Source organism: Phaseolus vulgaris, chromosome 4 (assembly GCF_051622355.1).
Source record: "Phaseolus vulgaris cultivar YP4 chromosome 4, ASM5162235v1, whole genome shotgun sequence".
Taxonomy (NCBI): domain Eukaryota; kingdom Viridiplantae; phylum Streptophyta; class Magnoliopsida; order Fabales; family Fabaceae; genus Phaseolus; species Phaseolus vulgaris.
The window spans coordinates 12,862,192-12,885,271 of NC_143501.1; the positions used below are offsets into that span (position 1 = coordinate 12,862,192).

A 23,080-nucleotide genomic window follows, 5' to 3' on the forward strand; every position below is an offset into this window, starting at 1 on the left:
CTGTATTTCAATTTTGTTCCTTGTAGGTGAAAAAGCTCGTTCCAAAAGTTATTGAGGAAGAGCGGGTCTCGGTCTAAGATTATGGATTTCGGAGTGCCATGCAACCTACAGATCTCCATAGAAAAATGGTTGGCTAGTTGGGAGGCGGTGAAGGACGTGAGGAGGGCTATGAAATGAGCTGATTTTGAAAGTCGGTCACAGACCACCCAAATAAATGTATGGCCAAACGATGATGGTAAGTGAGTGATAAAATCAATTGTTAGTTCATCCCAGATTCTGGTTTGGGGGGGGGTATGGGTTGTAATAATCCTAGGGGTTTTGTGTTGATGGGTTTATTCTGTTGGCAAGGAAGGCACTCTCTGATGAACGTTTTTGTGTTCATGTACATACCTGGCCAATAGAAAGAGGCAACTAAACGAGCTAAAGTGGCTTTGAGACCGGAATGCCCTGCGAATGGGGTTACATGAAACTCGTGAAGAATGGATGGGCGGAGATTGGTTGTTGATGGAATGTAAAGTCTCTGACCATGGTACAGTAAGTCAGTATGAAAATTGAAATCTGAGTTGGGAACACCTATCAGTTTATTTTTTTTCTTGTTGCCCAGTTGTTGTCTGATAGTATTTTTTTAATTTTGTGATGATCTCTGGTACTGGGGAGGAGATGGCTAAAAAAGCTGAGGATAGTGGCTTGGAAAGGAAATCTGCAACATGGTTGAGACGTCTGGGTCGATAGAGGATATCAAAAATTGTACCCAATAAGTCGTGAAACCCATTTTTGTTGCTTCGGTGTATGGCAAGCGCTAGTAAGTAATCCTCTTAAACTTTGCTGGTTTGTGATAATTTGAATGTGATTTCCAATAAGATAGTGTCTCCATTTCTTAACATATTTAGTAATTGCTAGCATCTCTTTAACATAAACTGAATTGTTTTGTTTCTTTGGACATAGCTTCTTACTGAAGAAGGCAATAGGGTGCCCAACTTGAGATAAAACGACTCCGATGGCGAAATTGGAAGCGTCCGTTTCCACTACTAAAGGGATGGTGAAGTCAGGGAGGTGCAAGAGAGGGTGTATTTAGGATATTTTTGAACTGTGTAAAGGCTGTGTTGGCATTTTGATTCCATGTAAAAACTTTCAATTTGATTAAATCTGTGAGTGGAGAGACAAGAGTGGCATAACCGCGGATGAATTTCCGGTAAAACCCTGTAATGCCCAAAAATGCACGCAGCATAGTGAATGATTTGGGCTCGGGCCACTGTAGAATAGCTTGAATCTTTTCTGGATCTGGGGAAACCGTTCCTTGTTGAATGATATGGCCCAAATAGGCGACTGTAGGGGCTGCAAAATTGCATTTTGATTCCTTAACAAAAAATTGATGATTCTGAAGTAATTGGAGAACAATGGTGAGATGTTGAATGTGGTCTGTCATGGATGTATTGTAGATTAAGATGTCATCAAAGAAAACTAGTACAAAACGCCTTAGGTATGGTCGGAGGAGGTCATTCATTGTAGCTTGAAAGGTAGATGGAGCATTAGATAAGCCAAATGTCATAACTAAAACCTCATAATGACCATCTAAGGTCCGAAAAGTTGTCTTGTGGCAGTCTGTGGGGTGTACACGTATTTGGTGATAGCCAAATCGTAGGTCAAGCTTAGTGAACACTCATGCCTCAGTTAATTCATCTAAGAGTTCCTCAATCGTGGGAATGGGAAATCTATCCTTCACTGTGATAGCATTTAAATCCCTGTAATCCACACAAAATCTCCATGATCCATCTTTTTTTTTTATGAGTATGACTGGGGAGGAGAAAGGACTGGTACTTGGGCGGATGATGCCCTCATACAACATTTCTTGAATGAGAGAAGTCATAGTGTGTTTGTGGGTGTGGGGGTAGTGGTAGGGTTTGATATTTATGGGGGTGGAGTTTGGGATCAAGGGAATATGATGGTTATGGGGGCGGTGGGGAGGTAAACCGTGAGGAGGTGAGAAAACTGAATGGTATGTGTGGAGGATGTTTTGAATCTTGGGGTGTATATTTTGTGGGGAAGGGTTGGAGCATGGTAAGGGATCTGGTTGGAAAGTGAGCAAATGAAGTGATGTTATGGCTTTGGTATGTAGGAGGTGACAAATATTGGTGACAGAAGCGTGTGTGTCTAAGAGTTCATTGGTTCCAACTAGGGTTATGATGGTGCCTTGGTGATGGAAAGAGAGTTGTGGTGTAGTGAAATCTACTTGTAGGGGTCCAAGACAGCGTAACCAGTCCATTCCTAGGACTACATCCGCGCCTTCAATTGGAATGAGGTAAAATGGGATGGAAAAATAATGATTTTGTATAGAACCAGGAACTATTGGGCTGAGATGTGTACAATGAATTTTCTCGCCGTTTCCAACCATGATGGAAAAAGGTTTAATAGGAAGGGTTCAAAGGTTGAGGTGATGGGCTAGGCGAGGTTGGAGGATATTGTGTGAACACCCGGTGTCTATTAAAATGGTAACGGGTGTATGATGAATAAATCCCTGAAGTTTGAAGGTGTAGGCTGAGGGGGTTCCAGACAAGGCCTGGAGAGATAGGTGAACTGGATTAGGGTCCTCAGTGTTAGAGACAGTATCGAAGGCAGGGAAGGTGTCTGGGTGTGCTTCTAGTGTAGGTTCTTCATTAAGTAGAAATAGGAAACGTTTGGTGATGCACTTGTGACCAAGGAAAAAAATTTCATCACAGTTGTAACATAAGCCGGTTACTCTACGTTCTTGTAACTGGGTGGGTGATAATTTTTTTATGGGTAGAGAGGTGGGTGTAGTGGTTGCTGTTTGGGGTTGGAAAGGGGGACATGGTGGTGGTAAAAGATGGGGGGATGATTGTGGAAGGATGGGTTACGGTAATATTTCCTTGAATCATGGATTTTAGATTCCAAGAGCTTCTCAAGGTCCATGGCTTGGGTGATTGAGGTAGGTTGAAGAACAGCAAGCTCTCTACTGATTTCTGGGATCAAACTTGAAATAAAACAATTGAGGATCATCTCAGGTGTGAGGCCCAAGACTCGATTGCACAATCTTTCAAAAGATTTTTGGTACTCAGTGACTGTGCTATTTTGGCGGAGTTTGAACAACTCTGCTTGATGGTTGGTGTAAGTTGAGGAACCGAACCAGAGCTCTAAGGCACAACTGAAAGAGAGCCATTCACTTAATTGATGATTTTGGTACATCCATTTAAACCAACTAAGAGCATCTCCGCGCATATAGAAAGCGACCATGTGTAAGCGAGATTCTCAAGTGATATTGTAAAATTGAAAAAACTTATCAGCCTGGAAAAGCCAATCTAGCGGATCAGATCCATCAAAGAAAGATAATTGGATTTTTTAGGGGGCGGGGTAGGGTAGGAATCGTGGTATGTGACGTAATGGAGGGGGGACAACAGATGTTGTTGTGGCAAAGATGGAGGATGTAGTTTGTGAAGTTAGGGGTGGAAGTGAGACAGGGGTTATGTGTGGAACAGAGAAGGTAGTAGCAGAACTGTTTGGTTCATTGGGGGAAGGTAACGGTGGGGGTATAGACGTTAAGATGGTATGGAGGGTGTGATTGACAACCTCTTCTTTGGAGTCCCAATCTTTTTGTCGAGATTCTATAGTGTGGTGTAAGGCATTATAACGGGTTTCATGATGGTCATAGGTTTGCTAGATTTGGGTTTGGAGGTGGGCTAGTTTGTCTAAAATGGTTTGCAGGGTTTCCTCTAAATCTTTGATTGATTTGGGAGCCATGGAGGTAGGCTCAATGAAAGCACCAAATTGATATGGTGATGGAGCAGGGAAGGGGAAGAACACAGAGAAAACTAGAAAAATAAGTGTTGGGATAGAGATATATCATAATAAAAACAATTTTTCTAGGATAAAAGTAACATAACCAACAACATGTCTACTCTCCTAGTCTAGTGGGGTATATAACCCTTTGAAAAACTATTTGTCCTCATAGACAGCTTTGCTGAAAATACTGAAAAGCTATAACAGAAAATCCTAACAGAAAAGGGGATCCAATCCCTACAAAAGACAAAAGAGATCCTTCTAGATATAATCATTTAACCAAATGGGCCTAGATGTCCTTCTACCCTTGTGCTTGTGAGTCCAGTATGATATTCATTCCTATTTTGATCTTTAGTATTCCTTAGTCTATTATGTCATCAGATTTGCCTGCATTTTTTAGTTTAGTAGTTTATTTTTTTAAGTTCATAATAAGTATAGAAGTTTTTGTCTTGTATCACATTGTTCTATAAACTGTGGTGGGACCTAACTGATATGAATTATTCTTCCCATTCCCCTACTTGATTAGGTCAAAATGTAAAGGAAAAGAAAGACATGGTGTTTTTTCATATGAGTAAGTTCTTAATGTCAAAATGTAGGACTGTAGTATCTATAGTCTGCAACTGTGAAGCTCGAATACGGCCAAAATCGAGCCATCTGCGCTTCCGACACGTCGGCGACACGGATACACGGCGGGTGTGTGCACGATACGGTGTCGGACGCAGATGTATGGGCCAGACATGGCCTTCTTCCAGGACACGTCGGAGGAGACGCGGTCCACTCCTTGGACACGCCGGAGGGACGCGGTTCACTCTGTAAACCCTTATTTCACAGAAAATTTTAACTAAAATCTCAAATAAAACTCTTATTTCACATAAAATCTTAACTAAAATCTCAAATAAAACTCTTATTTCAGAAAATCTTAACTAAAATCTCAAATAAAACTCTTATTTTACAGAAAATCTTAACTAAAATCTCAAATAAAATCATAAAATCTTAAACAAATCATTTAAATAAAAATATATACAAAAATCTTAAGAAAATCCAAAAATAAAAAAGAAATTTTTTATACCATTTTTATAAATGTTTTTCTTGATTTTTTTCATATAACAAAATATATTACTACATTTTAATTTATATATAGTCGTGTCCCGTGTCCTATAATTTTCAATTTAACCGTATTTCCGTGTCCATATCCATGTCGTATCCGTACCCGTATCTGTGTCTGGGCTTGATAGGTCTGCAGTCCTATCTTATACTCGTCAATAGCATGTTGGGCAAAAGCAATAGCATTGTCCTTTTCCCTAGTACATTAACAGTGACACAACAGTTATCAAAGTAAAAATAGATGTCTAATAACGGTGAAAAATAATGTCATACTTGTTAAATAAGAATCTAAAACAGATAACATCTTTTGTATTTTTTAATCACATAAGAAAAAATTAACTTGTTCAGAGAAGTTGTTTGTTACTTTGTCTTATTCATTATTAATTGTGTTTATATATCTAATTATCATTAGATCTATCATGACAAGTGAGCAATATTCTCTTGGTTCATTCATGCTTTGTTCTGGTTGTGGTGCTCAAGACTAAGCCATGTACTCCTATCTAAAGCAGCATGTTAATTTTATTTTACAATGTACATTATGTTACCTACTTGTTAATTACAACTTTGTAGTAATGTAAAGAAATGAAATTAGATAAGAAGTTATATGTGCATCCAAACATTTGGTAGTTATTGTGCAACATACCCGTTAATCAATTTTGGATTTTCTCATTCATACTAATTTAAACCCTTACATGGATGGAGGGCTTTAAGGGGTAAAGTTTCTCCTTTTGAATTAGGGGGTTGACAAGAAGAAGTATAATTTGTCTACATTTGCAGGCCACCCTCCACCCTTCTCTTTCTCTATACCCTCCATCTAAAAGCCTAATGCATAGCTTATACAAGTGACACTGGTTTTTCTGAATTGGTGCAAGTCTTGGTGCAGATAAGGTGTTTGTTGCTGGAATTCAGATAATAGCAGAAAATTATTGGTTCTTGGCAGCACATAAAATAAGTACAATAGCAGCTGCTGGAGTGTGCATTGTTGTAAGTTGATGTTCAAATTCTGAAGCAGTGAATGTGATCAGATTGGTTTGGTGGTGAAATTTTGGTGCTGAGCAAGCAGGAGCATGATGTTTTGGGGGCAGCTGGAGTTGATGTTTTATTGTTGAGTTCAGCTGGAATACATTTGCCGCTGCTGGATTTTGATTGAAGTGAAGAAGAAATTTCTAATTTCAATTTGGTGAGTTGTTAATTGGCGAATAGGTGATTACAGTGTAGTGCTGAAGCTACAGAAAAATCTGGTATTTTGGTCAAATTATTTTACACATTTTGCAATTAAATTTGGGTGCAGCAACAGTGTTCACTCAAAGTTACATTTGAGAAATTGTGGGGGCCAACCGGAAGTGTGACGTGTTTAATTCTGCAGGTGAATTTCAATTTGTGCCAAATTTTTTGTTGCATTGAAGACTTTTGGGTCAAAATTGTGAATTGTGGGGGTAGCGTGAATTGATTAGAACACTGCTGCAAAAGTGCAAAACGTTGGATAGAAATTGCACAGTTTGGTGGTGGAATAGTCCAACAATTAATTTGAGTTGCAGGATTTGTGGGTGAGGTGATAGAAGAAATTTTTGGCTGCAGCGAAAATTGGATCAAATTCCATTGGGCCAGAAAAAATATCTGTTTGGTTTCTATGCACATTGATTTTTTTTTCTCTTTTTTAATCCAATTCTAATGTCAGGTGTTTCTTTTTTACTGTTTTACTTTCTTAAAATCTCTTAATTTTTTTTTTCTTCTGAAACACTCTTGTCAATATTATTATCTTGAGTTTTACATTTCAAATTTTTGCATTTTCTTGCTTTGAAATTTCTTGACCTCTTGAGATGGAATGACTTCTTGACTTGTAGTTTTTGGATGAAAGGTTGTCTAGCTTCTTAGGTAGTCTATTGGAGAAGATAAGGATGACTCCTTTGTAGAGAATCACCAAGTGGAAAGTGCAAAAGACTAGTATCAAACACTTGAGAGACTTTGCTTCAATTTTGTGTATTTTTGTTGTTCATTTGTAATATTTTTTTGTTTCCTTTATGTGTGGGAAAATGCTTTAGAACAATCCCAAAATTTAAACATTGTAATATTTATCTTTGTTCTTAGTTGTGGAATTGTGTCACATGTCTCCAAGTATCACTTGCAAATTCATAGAGATCATCTAGTTTTACTTGTTTTTATTTTTGTTTTATTTTTGCTTAGATTTTTCTTTGTTCTTTAGTACACTTTGCACACACAAGTGTGGAAATTTGTTTTGAAATTGTCTTTAAGGAATATCAGTGAGAATTATCTGAGGAATTTCTAGTTAGGAAAGATCTACTTAAGCAGTCCTAGTGACTTACCTCTCTTTCATAGGAGTAACCTTGGAGAAACTTTCATTGTTGGTCCTAAAAGGAATTTCCAAATTAAAACCTTTGAAATTTTATCACTCTTGTTGGATCAAAATCTTTGTGAAAATCTTTAAGTTTTCTAATCAACAATGAGTGATTATCATCATAAATCTAATATGCATAGTAGTCTTAGTTCTGAGGAAAGAAATATGCTTTATTTTTTTTTTCCAAACATGAGAACAAAAGTCTCTCTCTGACCTTAAAGATATGTTTGTTCAGTTCTTAAGAAACCAAGACAAAACTGGGAGTAAACATAGAGAGAATTCTAGTGGAAAAAGAGTTCATAACCAGGAATCCTATTCTCAGACTACATGATCACGAGAAAACGAGATAAAAATAAATAAATTTAATGAAGAAATCATAGAGCTTGTAGAAACATGGCGACAATTTTTAACTCAAGAAAAGAGTTTATTAGAAGAGAACATGATTTTTGAGACAGATTACAAGCTCTCAAAAATAAAAAAAGAGAAGAGAATGAGGTAATATCTTCCCCTAATGTAATATAGGGTCACATGTGGTTTACAAAAAAAAAAATATAGTTCCCCTAATGTAATATAGTCAACCAAGATTGAATCATAAGAACACATCTTTATGGAATTCATTGTTTGGTATTCTTTCTTTCACAAATTAAAATAGGAGGATTTGAATTGAGATTAGAAATTACAACAAAAAAAACATAAAATAGAGTGCAAAGTAGACTATCTAAAGACAATTGTCTAATAGGTTGTCCTCAAACAATTAAAATGCAGAAGTTAAAAAGTAAATGAATATGTTAAAGAGAATTAAACGTAAACTTCAAATGTAAACTAAAACCTAGAATTAAATGGACAAAAATAAAAATTGTAAAAAGAGAGCATGCATACACTTAAAAGAAATCTTCATTAGACAATTCAATGAATACATGAATGTAAAGTGAATTAAAAATAAAATCTATTTCTAAAGCAAAAAATAAAGTACAAAGGAATTCATGCAAAATAAAAGTAAGTACAATTGTTAAACTATCTAGTTGACAATTGTCTACCAAACTGTTGATAAGTGTCATATTTTAGTAATCTTTTATGTTAAAAGACAGACACTTATGGATGTTTGTTGATAAAATAGCTATAATTCAACCCCTAATTTATGAATTTAAACATTTTTATATATTTTTTTATTATAAAATGAATAAGAATAATTTATTCCCAAAATAAGTTAATTTTAGGATTCTATGAGAAAATGGAGATGAAAGGGGAAAAGGAGAATAGACAACATGAAAAGGGAAAGTTGGAACGTTCAAAACTCGCCCAAGCAAGGTCACTCTAGAAAAACTCGCCCAAGACTCGCCCAGGTGAGTTCACTTTAGAGAAATTGGACATTTTCTCGTCAAACTCACCCAAGCAAGTAATAACTCGCCTAGGCGAGAAGTTACTTATGTTGGGTTTAATAGTGCCAAAGTTCAAGAGGGGGGGAGGGGGGTGAATTGACCTTTTAAAACTTTCTCGCAGAAACAGTGTTTAACACAGTTTACAGAAAATAAATCGATTTATGTGAAAATGAACAGATTTATTTCAGCACTGTTTTTGTTTGAAAAGCGTTTATACAGCAAGGTTAATCACAAGATTATGCAGATAGATTTTCCAGATGCACACACACTGATATTAGAACGAAAACCAGTGAAACACAAAACAACAAACTTCAATTTCAAGCAAGTGATTAAGGTTCAATTGATAGCATGCCAATTAATTGAGTAACCTTTACAATCAACCTGTTCCAGTGGCTTTTAATCAAACTATGAGTGTTCTTCTTGATATCAAACAGTTTTCCAGAAATTAAGAACAATGAATCACAGAACAGCAAGCTTCAATTTTAAGCAATTTTTTAAGGTTCAATTAATAGCTTTGACAATTTCTTGAGCAACCTATCACAGTCAATCTGTTCCAGTGGCTTTTAACAAATTTTATATGTTCTTATCAGAATCAAACAACTTTTTCAGAAATTAAGAACAGTATGAACTGAGCCCAGAAAGAACAGATTTATTATTGATTGAACAAATTTATTTCTTTGTTGTTTTAACAATTATGCAGAAACTTAATTGCAGAGATTGAGAGAGAATGAACACAGGGCAGTTATACTGGTTCACTCAACTGAGCTACATCCAGTCTTCACCTAAAACCAAGGTGAAATTCACTAAATCACAATACAAACAAACACAATTCCCACTGTTCTTGAAACCCACAAGAACTTAGGTACTCTTGCTGAAAAAACCTATTTCAGCTCACACACACTCTTCAAGAAAACCTATCAAGAAGAGTGTTCAACCAAACTATTACAAGAAATGAGAAGTAAAACGACTACACCTGATTGAGGATACAAAGATCTGCCTTAAACCAGTAGGCAAGATTGCTAGAACAGTAGCAACACCTCACACCAAGCTTTTGGAACCAAACCAAGAACAAGCACTTTGTGATTTTCGAAATCTTTGAAGAACAAATGTTAATCCTTTGTAAACTTTTAATTTTCTGCTGTCAAAACTTGTTTTTGCAAATGTATGAACGATTTTTAAACTCAGAAACAAGTTTACATTTTATAGAAAACTAACTTATAACCGAATTTTGAAAAACAGTTAAAGCTGTTATAAAATGAACAGATTGAAAATAAAAAGAACAGATTTATTTTCAAAAGCAGTTAGAGAATTTGTTAAGTGAGGAGACTTAGTCAACCATTCTGGTGCTGAGATAAAACTGAAAATCGTTTAAGCTTGACATGGCACCAGAGACAAAAAGAATCTATTCATTTACAGATGAACAGATTTATTTTTTCAAAACAAAAACAGAAAAGCTTAACTGTTTGAAACACAGTCGTTTTGAAAGATAGAAGACTTAGTCAAAATACATGATGCACAAAATCTAATTTTCACAAGACTTAGCCAAGGCATCAGTGTAAAAAATGAATCTGTTTATTTAGGAAAGAACAAATTTATTTTTATGCAGTAAACGTGTTTTTTGTAAAACATGTAAAAAACAGTTTAAGAAAACTTATGCTTGTTCTTATCACATGGCCAGTGGTTATGAGGTGAGTTACTCAGCAAAAAGCCCACTCTTAGACAACCTCTAAGCACTACCTAAGACACACTTAAAGCAAAGCAAAAAACACATGAAATGTACATAGAAGTCTTCATCAAACACAATCTTGAAGGGGCAGCAACCATCTTCAACAACTTAGTCCAAACCCGACTAGGTTAAATAAAGTGTGAGGCATAACCCTAAACATCATTGGAAGAATAAAAAGATATAGAAAACCTAAAGGAGGAAATCATCAAGGAGAAACATCCTGCATCTTTTTTTCTTACTTTCCATGCTTGTAATGGCCAACATAAATGGCTAATTCTTCCCTTTGGGATTGAGAGTAATATGTCAAACTCTTATGTATTGAGGTGATATTTATCTATAATATTTCAGTTTTTGATTGATGATTGGTATTGTCATTTTATTCTCAAAGCTTGAATTATTCATGATTTTGATCCTTAAATCTGACTTGAAAGTATTTGTAAGAATCTGACCTAAATGATAATGCTTAACATATTTGAATGCTAGGAATATAATTGAAACATTAATTGCTTTAATTCCTATTTCAAACTATTGATTATTGTTTTTTATTACATTTTTTGTAGTTTGAGAGGGTTTAGGGTTTATGATGATTGTCTTAGATTTCTGGTGCATTTTTTATTACATGGTATTGGTTGAATGATACTTGAAAGATGTTGATAAATTGAATGGTTGAATAGGTTCTAATTTCTCATTAAATTCACTTTTAGGAGTTCCCACCAAGTGTTTGATAAAATTCTTAAAGGAAAATTTTAGTATAAAATATGTGAATCCTTGGTAATTTTTATTGGATGTAACATTATGAAAGTAGAAAACAAATTGTGATTATTGATGTGTTTGAGAAATCGTTATAACTATAGTGTTGTAGAAAATGGATCGTACAAAAAGCACCACAACACAAACTGCCAAAGGCAAAAGGGTTAGAATTGACTCTAATTCTCCTAAACCACCATCAAGAAATAGGTTCTGTAACAAGGAAAAACAACGCAGATATGAAGAAATCAAGAAGAGCCTTCATCACAGAAAGAATAGTGCAGCTGAGACTCAAGCAATATGATATGTTTTTAAATGGGTTGCAGAGAAGAAATTAGATTAGGCTTGCAAAACCATTAAGTAAGTATGATCCAGAGGTAGTCCATGATTTTTATGTTAATGCTTGGGCAGGAGGTGAAGAGACTCAAAAGATGAGGTCAAAAGTTAGAGGAAAATTAGTGTTCTTTGATAGAGACTTTATCGGTGCTTTTATAGGGGATCCATTGCAACTAAGAGGTGATGATGACTGCACTTACCGTCAGTTGAGAGCTCTACCTATAATTATAATGATGATGAGGTGGCTAGAGAAATCTGTCTAGCCAATCGTTCCTATAAAGTAGGAACAACTGGGAAATCATAGAGAATATAAGAAAACATATGAAGACTTTATCTCATGTCTAGATGGTGTTCATGTTGGCCAACATTGTGCCCATTGGTCATGTACCAAACTTGAATATTCCCAGGTGTCATCTTCTCTATTGCCTCTTAAAAGAAGATTAAGCAGTTGATGAAGCTAAATTATTTGTTATGAGATATATAAATTTGTTAGATTAAAAGTGAATTAGAATAATCAGAAGGCCAAAGGTTCCTTGCTTAGATAATTGCTCTTTGTGCAGCTCATGGGGTTGAGGTGAACCCAATGGAAAAAATTATTATGCATAATTGTATTAATAGGTGAACAAGCTCCATAAGTTGGTGATGCTCCTGTCCATCATTCACCAATCCATCAACCTAACTCATCGTCATCTCCCATGGAGGTTCTGATGTTAGAACAAATGAAATAGATTCAATTAGAGCAAAGAACCACATGGGAACATATACAAATACAACAAAGTGTTGATCATAGATGAAGAATTTAATACATAGTTGGATGAATTCTTAAGAAAAGAAGATTGAGCCATTAGAGCATTAAAGCATAACAAAAACATGATTTTATCTTTCTAGTTATTTTTTGTACAGTTGTTTAAATTTGCTTATGTTTTCTTTTAATTTGTTTATTTTTGTTTACCTTGTCTTCCTATTTTGTTATTTCTTTTCAGTTTTTTAATTTGCTTGTACTGTTATTTTTGAGTTATTTTAGTTTTAATTTAATTGTTGAGTTTTTTGCATTATTACATAATAAGAACTGCAATATTAAATTTGAGTTGTGAAAAAATAAATATAAATTGTTAGAATTAGTGGCCTAAAAAAGAGGGGGGTGAATTGTTTTCACAAGATTTTCGCAAAGTTTGGAAATAGAGTGAAAAGTTCTAAAAAATCAACCGATTGATTTTCTGTTCAACTGGATAAAATTGTTGTTTTATAGTTCTTTATGGAAAATCAACAAGTTGTTTTCTCGAAACAACAAGTTGTTTATACCAGCAACATATAGAACAATGTTAAAAACAATGTATAAGATAAGGGATAGAGAGATTCAAACACAAAAGTTTATACTAGTTCACTCTTAGCGAAGAGTTACATCCAGTCATCAGCTAACCACTAAGAATTCACCATGTAACCAAACCTAGATTATAAAACACACACCAAGAGTGATGATCTAGAACCCCTCAAGAACACACAACATTCTTTGGCAATACTACAGTTTTCAGAAACACTTTTTTGAAACTGCCTTATACAAAATTCACACAAAAATTCAATGTTTAAATCGAAGAGAATAGAATACATATGGGTTTTACAAAGCTATAGTACAAAGTATACAAACACCTAATCATATTCCACACACAAGTGATGATCCAAAGCTCTTGATCTCTTTCTTTCTTAATATTTTAATAATCTTTCTTTCTTAGTTTCTTGAAAAGAATATCAAAAAGTATTTATATAGACTTAAACCAGTGGCTAAAGTTGTTAGATGATAAATCAAAAGCAGTTGGAATCATTTAAAAATAGTTTCAAACTCTTAACATGATTTTTTTATAAAAAAACAACAGATTGTTTTCCAAAACAACAAATTAAAAAAAAAATCTCTTAAGGTTTTCATAAAAACAACAGGTTGTTTTATCGAAATAACTGATTGTTTCAATTTTACAGAAAAGACAAAGCAAAGCAAAGCTTTTCCAAATCATTTTAAAAACCACTAAGATTCAAACAAAGAGTTGTTTCGACAATTTAACAGGTTAAAATTTAACAACTTTTTAGAAAACACTTCTTTTAAAAAAGATAAAGGATCAAGTGAGTTTGGATCAATACAAGGAGTGAAATAACAAGTCAAAAACTACTAGACAACACACACACACACATAGCAGCAGAGTCTTCAAGCTTTCCACATAGATTTGGAGGCATCAAAGCATCTTGTTCAACAATCTCCCCCTATTTGATGAAGACAAATCCCTAGTTTGTTTGTGTTGTAGTTTTGGAACTTGAGAGATCCTACAAAACAAAATTGTACACCATACAAAGCAAGTATAGTAGAAGGATATAAAAACTTTTCCAAGCCCACTCAAAACCAGTTTACGCATCACCCATAAGTGGAAAAACCAGTTTGACAGCAGTACAAAAACAAGTGTATGTGCAGCAGAAAAACCAGTGTGTCAAAGTGTGATCAGATTGTGGCAGTGCAGCAGATAGAAACACCATAGTGTAGTCAAAATTACAACCAAGTTGATGTTTGTTGATTTTTAGATATTTTCATTTATGGTGACACTTTTACTTAAGATTAGGATTTTAGCAGTTATTGGTGAAGACCTAAGGTCGATTCTCACTGGACACGAACTTAACCAAGTGGTTATGTAAGTGTGAAGGTTCACTTCACAAAGGCAAAGATGAAAAACAAGATATGGTGAGGATGAGATGCAATTGCGGAATTTAAAATGGGCACAAGGTTAACACCAATGGTGGTCATAGCCTCCCCAATGATGCACCATACTCATGATGATGAGTGAAACCTAAGAGCAACAAAGAAGAGAAACTAGGAGACAAACTGATGTGATTCCACTAGCACAATTAGAATGATTCTTGACATTCTTAGGAATCATCTTGAGTTGGTTATGAGATAGATACTTTATCATAGAATTGGATCAAGGTTCTATGAACAAGAACTCACCAAAACTAGTGCCAAAACACAAACTCATATGGAAGTTCCAATTATTGTCAAATTGAACCGATTAAAATGAAAGGAAAAGCAATTGCACCGAATAGAATTGACATAGAACTGAAATGAACCGATTAAAATGAACTAAAAGGCAAGAATACTGAAAAGAAGTGCTGGAAATGTAAAAGCACCGAACCAAAATTCAAAATAGAAGAAGAACAGCTACTGGAAAATGAAAGTGCCGAACCAAAACACAAGAACACAAGCTTAAGACATGAATATCAAAAGAGAAGGAAGGAAGGAGAAGAGAAAGCTCATGAAGATGGATGTATGGTTGGATGATCACGCCACTAAGAGGATGGAGACTCCAAGATAAGTGTGCAAGCCGCCACTTGAGGTAACCATGGAACCATCAAGATAAGACTAGTGAAGAAGGCACAAAGCTCTCCAATGCTCTCTCAAAAATTGAGTATAGTTTCTCTAATTAAAATTCAAATCTGAAATGTACAAGGGCAGCACCTATATTTATAGCCTAGAGGTGCTGAAAAACAAGCTAAGAGAATTCAAAATTCCCTCCTAAAAACAAAAGGAACCGGCGCCTAAACCAAGTCATGAGGAAGGTGTGATCTCTTCTCTCAGTTGGCACCTCCTTATTTACTCCTACACCTATCTACTAACGCACCCCCCTCTTAAGACTCCTAACTAAAGACTAAAAGATGCTTTAGCAATAGAGGTTTCTAATGTTTCCCTCTAAGCACCTTCAACCAAAGAAATTACAAAAAGAGAAAATAAACATCCCCTAACTCCTAAAGCTTTGAACATGCTTCTTGTAAGCCTTTGAGGTGGGCTTTGACCTCCATGGGCGTCCTCCATTTGAGCCTCAACCTCTTCTTGATCTTGATGATTGGCCTCCATGTCCACTTGAGCTTGATCTCCATCACAAACACATAAAATGGAATGGAGAAAATGGAAGGAAAATCGAATGAGAAAACTTACGATGGTGGGTGAGAAATGTCACGCCACTTAGAGGGTGATGTGCTCCAAGATTAGTGTGTTGGCCGCCACTTGAGAGCTTCCCAATCACTCAAGATAAGACCTCAAACCTAAGAGGAGATAAGCTTCACTAAGAGCTGACACAATATGTGCATAGTTTCTTTACTTCATTCAAATTCAACATGTAAAATACAATGGGTAGGTCTCCTATTTATAGGTGAAGGAGCCTTTGGAAAACAAGCAAGTGAGGTAGAATGGGAAAAGGGAAAAAATGGGCAGCCTTAGTCAAACCCGCACACTAGGCTTGTCCTTCTAGAAACTATGTCAAATTGTCTTCCTAAAGGACTAGGAACAAGCTAAAATGATACCTACACCCCCTATTATGCTAAAGGCACCTTATTCTAGCCTATCTTTGCTATTTGGACCCTAAAGTGAGCCCAAATTATTTACAAACATATTCTATTTTTTAAGAACACCAAAAGGAAGAACTTCTGATATTCGGGTTTATAACTTCTTCTTCTTTTGTTGATTCTTTCTCGAGGCTTGGTGGGGCTTGAATTTGTATCTTGAGATGACTGACCCTTTTGGGAAGTGCTTGTTGTGTCCTTAGTTATCTGTCTGTTTGTATCACAAATGAACCACCAATTTCTCCCCTATTTGTCTTCAGAAATAGTCAAAGAGAGTGGATGGATATATCAAGGTTTTGAGAATCAAGGATACTCAACTCATTGTGTAAGAGATAAAACCATTCACGAGGGAGTAGTTTGATGAAGATATCTGCTAGTTGCTTTTCAGTTACAATAAACTGGATTTCACAATCACCATTGTTCACATGATCCCTTATACAATGATGGCGAATCTCAATGTGGTTTGTCCTTGAATGTTGAATCTAATTTTTAGTGAGATTGGTTACACTTGTGTTATCACAAAGCAAAGGCACATTGTTTATCTTCAAGCCAAAGTCTTTTATTTGTTGTTTGATCCATAGAATCTGTGCACAACAGCTGCCAACAACTATGTATTCAGCTTCTGCAGTGGAGAGAGCCATACAAGTTTGCTTCTTGCCATGCCAAGATATAAGGCTTGCTCTAAGAAGATGACATGTGCCACTTGTGCTCTTTCTATCCATTTTGCACCCTGCAAAATCAGAATCAGAATATCCAACCAGATTTATAAGAGAATGAGAGGGATACCATAAACCAACACTGGTTGTGCCTTTGAGATATTTTAGGATTTGTTTGGCAGCTTTAAAGTGAGACTTTTTTGGATTTGATTGAAATATGGCACTTAGGCAAACATAAAACATGAAGTCAGGCTTGCTAGCACTGAGATTTAGCAAATATCCAATCAATCCTCTAAATTTAGTTTGATCCACTACTTTTCAAGCCAAGTCTACATCCATGTAGCATCTTGTTGACATTGGTGTGGAGGCCTCTTTGCAGTTTTACATCTCAAACTTCTTGAGAATCTCCCTACAGTACTTAGCTTGACTTAGAAAAATGTCATCCTTTAATTGCTTGACCTACATCCCTAAGAAGAATGATAACTCCCCCATCATGGACATTTCAAATTCTTCCTGCATAGTTGTAACAAATTCCTCATATAAGAAATCATTAGTAGCCTCAAAGATGATATCATCAACATAGATTTGGATCGAGATGGTGACAGATTTAGACTTTTTAATAAAAAGAGTCTTATCAATTTTTCCTCTCTCATTGCCATAAGATAAGAGAAAATTGTTAAGTCTCTCATACCACTGTCCTAGGGCTTGCTTTATTCCATATAGTGTCTTTTTCAACTTGTACACATGATTAGGAACTAGAAACCACACATCATTTCTAGTGAATTGATTAAGTTCATCATGTATGGCAACAACCCAATTTTCATCTTTAAGAGCATCACAAATGGTTTTAGGTTCAATTTGAGAGACAAAAGGCATGTGTTTGCAAAAATTTGAGATAGAGTTTCGAGTGGAGACTCCCTTATCAATCTGTCCAATGATATTGTTCATAGAAAGGTCTCTTGGATTTCTCTATTATTTGGGAAGATCATCCTAATGCAAAATTTCAAGAGGTTGTTTCGCAGTTTCAACTGGTTGTTTTTCTAGGCAAGGCTCCAGCTTCTGCATATTTCTTTATAGATTCCTATTCTGCATGGTTAGTTTCATCAAAGACAACATGAATATACTCTTCCATAGTCATTAATCTTTTGTTATACACTCTATAAGCATAGTTACTTAAGGAATAACCAAGAAAGATACCACTATCCACCTTTTCATCACACTTGTCAAGGTTTTCCTTTCCATTATTTGAAATATAACATTTGCAGCCAAATACTTTTAGATGACCAATGTTGAGTTTTCCCCCATTAAACAGTTCAAATGGGGTTTTCTTCAAATATTGGCCTAATGAGGACCCTATTCATTACATAGCAAGATGTGCTAACAGCATCAGCCTAAAAATATTTTGGTAATGAAGACTCATTCAAAATGGTTCTAGCAAGCTCCTCAAGAGACATGTTCTTCCTTTCCACAACTTCATTATCTCGGGGAGTTCTAGGAGCAGAGAAATTATGGAAAATGCCCAGTTTTTCACAAAAGCAACTGAACTATTGATTTTCAAATTCTCCCCCATGATCACTGCGAATGACACAAATGTTCTGCAACACTTATTTTGTAATCTCCTGACAAGCTTTTTAAAGGTATAAAATGTTGAACCAAGTGGTGTTCAAGCTTTGAAGAATCCAAATCCTTTGAAGGATGTTGAAGCCTCTACTGTGCTTGATGTTGTTGTGCTGGTTTAGCTTAGTTCTGGGGTAGTTTGAATGTTGTAATCCACCCTTTGATTAAATCTAAAGCATAAGCATCTCAATCTTTGTGAAATTAAAATGTTTTCAAACTAAGTTAAAACAACCGATTGTTTTGTCGAAACAACCGATTGTTTGTACTTAGGTGTTTTGAGAAAAAGATTGAAAACTGTTTTTCAAATGATTGAACTGTTAAGAACCAAAACAACCGATTGATTCGAGGAAACAACCGATTGTTTGTTTTGGGACCATAACAGAAAAACTGTTTTATCTTTGACTGAGCTTTAAATGATTTAACTACTTACGCCCCAGTCATTAAATGCTTTGACTAATCTTTTAATGCAATTTAAAAGATTGTTAAGATTTGATAACAAACTACATCTTTGAATAAATTCAGAATAACAGATTTCAGAATCAATCTTTGACAAGTTTTCACTAAGAGTTTTTGAGTTTTTCAAAGAGTTGAGATTGCTAAGAGTTTGTGATTGATCAAAGTTGTGGAATAGGATTCTGCTTGTATTGATTTCAGATTATCTTCTGTAACAAGTGTAATCCTTGTACTCTCTGTAAAACAAGTTTCGTTTCTGTGTTTGCTAAGATTGGTTGTGTGTTCTTAAGGGGATCAAGATCAGCAATCTTGGTGTAGGTGTGTTGACCAAGGCGAGTGTGTTTCTTGAGGTGTTCAAGGTCATTCTCTTGGTTGTTGTGTAAGTGATCAAGGTGTGGTTCCTTAGTGGATTTCCTCAGGGTTCTGAGAAGACTGGAACTGTGTACAATCTCTCTATCTCTAACTCTTTAAATTCAGTTTTATTTGTTGTTTGCTGGTATAAAAAACCGATTGTTTTTGTGAAACAACCGATTGTTTTTCTGGTACTGCAGCTTTTGCTTGTTGTTTTGGCGAACTGAATTTCTGAATCAATTGTTTCCTGAGATAAATTCATTCTTGTTTTAAAAGTTTACGAAAATTCTCTTTAAACAATTCACCACCCCCCCCCCCCCCCTCTAGTTTAAAGTGATCCATTCTAACAATTGGCATCAAGAGCTTGGTTCTTGAAAGTTATTCAAGTTGATCCTAAAAATCTTTTTTAATGGCTGATAGACTACCTTTTGGGGAAGGTGCTTCAATTAACAGACCACCTTTGTTTTGTGGTTTGAACTACCAATTTTGGAAAGTAAGAATGAAAATATTTATGGAATCTCTTGACAAAGGAATTTGGGATGCAATTGAAAATGGTCATTTTGTCCAAAAGTTTGAAAAGGATGGATCTGTCATTGAGAAACCATGGTCTCAATGGACTGATGCAGAAAGCAAAAAGGCCAAATTCGATTGCATTGCCAAAAATATTATAACCTCTGCTTTAAATTCTGATGAGTTTTTCAGGGTCTCGCAATGCAAATCATCAAAAGAAATGTGGGACACCTTGGAAGTCACTCATGAAGGAACAAATGAGGTGAAAAGAGCTAGAAAGCATGCTTTTATCCAAGAGTATGAGATGTTTAGAATGCTTAAAGGAGAAACAATTGCTGAGGTGCGGAAAAGATTTACGCACATCATCAATCACCTTATGAGCCTTGACAAGACCTTTGATAAAGAATAGCTAAACATCAAGATCTTGAAATGTCTTGATAGAGCATGGCAACCAAAGGTAACTGCTATTTTCGAATCTAAAGATCTAACATCATTAAGTGTTGCTTCTTTGTTTGGAAAGCTTAGGGAACATGAGCTAGAGATGAATATACTCAATGTTCAAGAGAGTGAAGATAAACACACAAGGAGCATAGCCTTAAAAGCATCCAAGCACAAAGGAAAGCAAGATTCCAGTGATGATAGTGATGAGGAAAACCTTAGCATGATGTCAAGAAAGTTCAACAAATTTCTAAAGAGAAACCGCAACAAAGACAACAACAAAGATAGGTATCGAAACAAAAAAATCCAATGATTTTAATTCAAATAACTATACTTGTTTTGGTTGTGGTGAGCAAGGTCATATAAAGGCAGATTGTCCAAACAAAAGCAAGGAGAAAAAGTCCAGCTTTAAGGAAAAGAAAGGCAAGACAAAAAGGGCCTACATAGCTTGGGATGAAAATGAGATATCATCATCAAGTTCTTCATCAAGTGAATATGAGAAAGCAAACATCTGCTTGGTTGCTGAGAATGATGATGAATCTTGCAGTTCAAGTGAGGTAAGTTCATGTGCTTCCTTAAATGAACCAAATTACAGTGAATTGCTTGAAGCTTTTTAAAAAACATATGATGAAGCTAATAGATTGGTTCTTTCAAACAACCGATTGAAAGATCTTAACAGTTGGCTTGAAAAGAGAGTTAAATCACTTGAAGAAGATCTGGAAAAAGATAAAAGTGATTTTGAAAAAATTGGAAAACCATTTCAAAAATGCTTCTTGCAAGTGTGATACTCTCATTTGCGAAAATTGTGAAAATCTTGAGAAAAAGGTTCACTATCTTGTTGAAACTGTAGACAAGCTTTCAAAGGGGAAATCTAACTTTGAGAATGTCTTGGCATCTCAAAGCTGTGTTTTTGGAAAGGCTGGTTTAGGCTTTAATCCACAAAACAAGCAAGATAAGTTTTCAAAAAGTTTTTCAAGAAAATCATAAAAACAACTGATTGTTAAGACGAAACAACCGGTTGTTACATGCTTTTACTGCATGAAGAAAGGTCACTCTGTTAGGTTCTGCAAAATAAGGAAATATTCTGTTCCAAGAGGTTTTATGAAATGGATTCCTAAGGGATGTGAAGTTTCTAACTGCAAAGAAAAGTCAAACGGACCCAAATTTGTAAGGGGACCAAATCTTGCTGCTTGAAATCTTTTATGCAGGAAAACTAAAGAAAAATGAGGGACTGAGTCATCTCATCAAGTTTTTGAAGAGAAAGACAGTCATTGAAGCTGAATCAATGTTATGCAAAAGACTTCAACAGAGAAGAGAGGCTTCTTAATCATAAAGCACATGGCTCATTGAAGAATTAACATAAGGATAAGACTTTCCTTAATTTGTTCTTAATTTCTGTTTTAAAGTTCTTTCTCATGGTTAAAACATCTTTTTATTATGCTTAATATCATCTGCTTTGAACTCTTTCTGCTCATGGTTAAAATTCAAAAACAGTTTTAACTGCTGCAGAAAAACAACCGATTGTTTCTTCGAAACAACCGATTGTTTTGGGTCTGACAGCACTATGAAGAAATTGTTTTAATTGCTATTTTGAATTTCTATCCGTTGCAGATCAATTCAAAAGAGAGAATCTTAGTCAAAGAATCTGTGTTGAAAGCTGATTACGTTCAGAAAGGAGTTACAACTGTCATAAAGGAAAATATTCAAAAATCTTGGGAATTCAAGATCCTTAATGACTAGTCAAAGATCACATGTGAAGACCATGTGATTTTCAGCTTTTTCTGACAATTTCTGTGCAGAGCAGAGTCAAGTCTTCTCTATCTGAAAAATCAGGTACCCACTAAATGAAATTGAATGCTAATTGATTCTTTTTGTGTTATAAAAACTGGTGCAGCTGATCTCTTCCACAAGAACAACCAATTGCAACATCTCTTGCAAAAATCTGTGAAGTGAGTTCTTCTCTGTTTTCTTCTCTGCCATCATGGAATCAACTCCTCCCACCTCAAAAAGAGTCAAAACCAGGGCTGTAAGGTCTGGAGGAAGGCTAGAATGCTGGTTTTCTGGAGACAATGATCTTATTGAGAAGTATAGGTATGAAACAAGTATCAAGAAGATAAACAACCCCAAGGTTGTATGCTTTGATTGGCTGAAAAGTCAAAAGCTTGATAATGTGAGAAGGCTGCTCAAGGATCAATCTCTCAGAAAATTCTTGGAGATGAAGGGAAACATATATCCAGATTTAATGAGGGTGTTCTACACAAACTTAAAGTTTGAGGGAAACAATCTTGTTTCTCATGTGAAGGGTGTAGAAATGGAGATAACTCATGAAGTATGGACTGCTGTTATTGGTCTCAAGTTCTCTGGTCTTAGAATCAACAAGGGAAACCTCGGAGTGGTAGAGGATTTTAACAAAATCCAATTCTACAAGAGTTTCTTGAAGAATCAACATGCTCAAGTAAGTACATGCTCGGTTGGAGGTTTGAAGCTTGATGAGAGATTGCTTGCTCTCATTGTAACTTGTATTCTAACTCCAAAGGGGAGTAATCATTCTGTTCTCACTGAAGAAGATTTGGTTTATATCTTCTGCATCACCAAGAAAATCAAGATCAATTGGATTCACATCATCAAAGAACACATGCAAAAAGCCATGAGGTTAGGTGATTATCATTATCCATATGTTGTTTTGGTATCTAAATTTCTACTCTATTTTGAAGTAAACCTTGAAGATGAAACATCTGAGTTGGTCAAGTCAACTCAAGAGTTGAACAATGGATCACTCAGCAAAATGGGTTTTACAAAAGTAGGTGGAAAATGGATAAGTAAGGATGGTGATCATGGTGCCTCATCTAGTGGTGCTGCTAATCTTGAACCAGATGAACCTGCTGATATGGATGTTCAACATGAAGATCCACCTGAAGATTATCAAGATGCTGGACCTAGTGTTGGTGCTGGAAATCAAGAAGAAATGATGCAAACCATATCCTTTTGAAAGACTCATGGTGAATAGGCTTGCTAGCTTTGCTGAAAATCAAAGGAGCCTTCATGATCTCTGTGTTAGTAATTTCCAGAGGATTGACACCAGGTTTGACAACATGGATGCGAGGTTCATGACATTAGATGAACAAATTAAAGCTGTCCGGAACCAAATCTTTGATCTTCAGTTTGCTGATGAAGAAGAATGAAGGAAAAACAACCGATTGGTTATCGGAACAATCGATTGTTTTTGGTGGTTATGTCTGGTTTG

The 23,080-nt window shown here is 35.5% G+C and overlaps 1 long non-coding RNA gene across 1 annotated transcript; it reads left to right on the forward strand.

Annotated features, from left to right (window-relative positions):
* Nucleotides 1-348: 348 nt before the first annotated feature.
* LOC137837276 (uncharacterized) lies at nucleotides 349-1,138 on the forward strand. The gene is made up of 2 exons (XR_011085407.2): nucleotides 349-802; nucleotides 946-1,138. It is a non-coding gene; the product is annotated as an uncharacterized LOC137837276 (long non-coding RNA).
* Nucleotides 1,139-23,080: the final 21,942 nt, after the last annotated feature.